Source organism: Nicotiana sylvestris, unplaced genomic scaffold (assembly GCF_000393655.2).
Source record: "Nicotiana sylvestris unplaced genomic scaffold, ASM39365v2 Un00001, whole genome shotgun sequence".
Lineage (NCBI taxonomy): Eukaryota > Viridiplantae > Streptophyta > Magnoliopsida > Solanales > Solanaceae > Nicotiana > Nicotiana sylvestris.
In genome coordinates, this window is record NW_027184337.1 from 494725 (window position 1) to 496264 (window position 1540).

At 39.5% G+C, this 1540-nt stretch overlaps 1 pseudogene; it reads right to left on the minus strand.

The window, feature by feature from the left end:
* LOC104219624 (F-box/kelch-repeat protein At3g06240-like) lies at positions 1–1044 on the minus strand (annotated as a pseudogene).
* Positions 1045–1540: the final 496 nt, after the last annotated feature.

The following is a 1540-nucleotide window of genomic DNA, read 5'->3' on the forward strand; positions in this document are numbered from 1 at the left end:
TTAAGACGATCTAGACTCGCGTACTCTTTTTTGAATTGAAATCAAACTTTCCTTGTAAACTATACCGCGTAAACTTTGAAGATACCCTTGTAAGTTGAACTCCTTGGCTTCATTCGAAATAAGATCACAAGAAATAAGAAGTTCACTTTTGTTTTGAAGAAACAATAAGTGATTCTTCCAAATTGTTAGTGGGGATTTAACTGGAAGAGGTCTAATTATGTATTTCTTAGTGCATGAATCGTGTACACCATAGTCCATCATTATCCATACATCCATTGAATCTTGTGTCAGATCAGTCTCGCCATATGAATCGGGGTAACAAATTAATGTTAGGGACTCGTTCAAGATTACAAGGCTATAACACTTCCCATCGTAGTCTTTGCAAGAATCAGGCATCATCATGGTGTGAAATATCTCAGTTATCATGTAAAAACAAAGAATTACCATTGCTCAACTGTATCTGCATACCAATGAAAGGCTCCTGTATGAAAGATCTCGAAATGTGGCAACCAATGAACTCTAGGAATTCTCTCCAAGAATCAGTGTGCAAATCATAAACCTCAACTTTTTGATCTATCACGTCCTAAGACCAATCAATATCCTTAAAAACATCTTAAATCCTAATAAACTTAGAGTCATTCCTGATCCAATCGAAACCAAATCCAACACCACCTACAATAGAGATATTGAAACCCTCTGCGCAAACAAAATGGCTAGATGGGAGTGGCACGTAATTTCTAGTAGCTGGATTAAATAAGATAATAACTTCAAAATCCGTCAAAGCATGTAAATCATTGTAAGGGTCGACTAATTCATTATAAGCATAGTAATAACTGAAGGTCAGATATGGACGATCTAGATCTGGAAAGACGGAGTTAAGATCATCGTCATTATCACTTTAAATAATAGATATGTCATTTTTAATCCATCAGGTTCTACTTTGATGGAGCGATTGAAAAGAATGAATTCATTTTTTCTGGTTGTAGGGCGATTAAGATGAAGATTGATAAATGTTGAGGATTGTACGAGAGTATATCAAGTTGTGGAGATTCCATGTCAAAGAATTTAAAGTAGAGTAAGCTAAGACGACTTCCCTGGTGCTTAGTCCTGATCGGAGACGATACCAGGATCGAAGTGACACGTTTGTCCTAGCGCCCGAAGCAAGCCCATGATCCTTTTCTCTGACCTAGCATTTTGAGTAGCCAAAGTGTCAACTCTAGCACTCAGGTCATTTACTGAAGTGCATAGGCCAGCCATATCTTGTTCAAAAGTAGTCATCCAGGTACTCCGGCGAGCCTGTGATGGGCCTGCCTTATCAGCAATCGGCCCCGATGGGGAGGCAGCATGCATAGCTTCCTCATCATCGTCATCAGAATCATCATCATCATCCGCTACAGCCTGCTCTTTCCCAACTGTAATTTTGCTAGCATTGAACGCGACTTTTAATGGCAACTTCCCATCTACTATGGGATTTTCAGGAACTCGTGAAGCGCGACACAGCTTGGTGACCAGGGAAGGGAAGCAGAACCCTTTGATTATT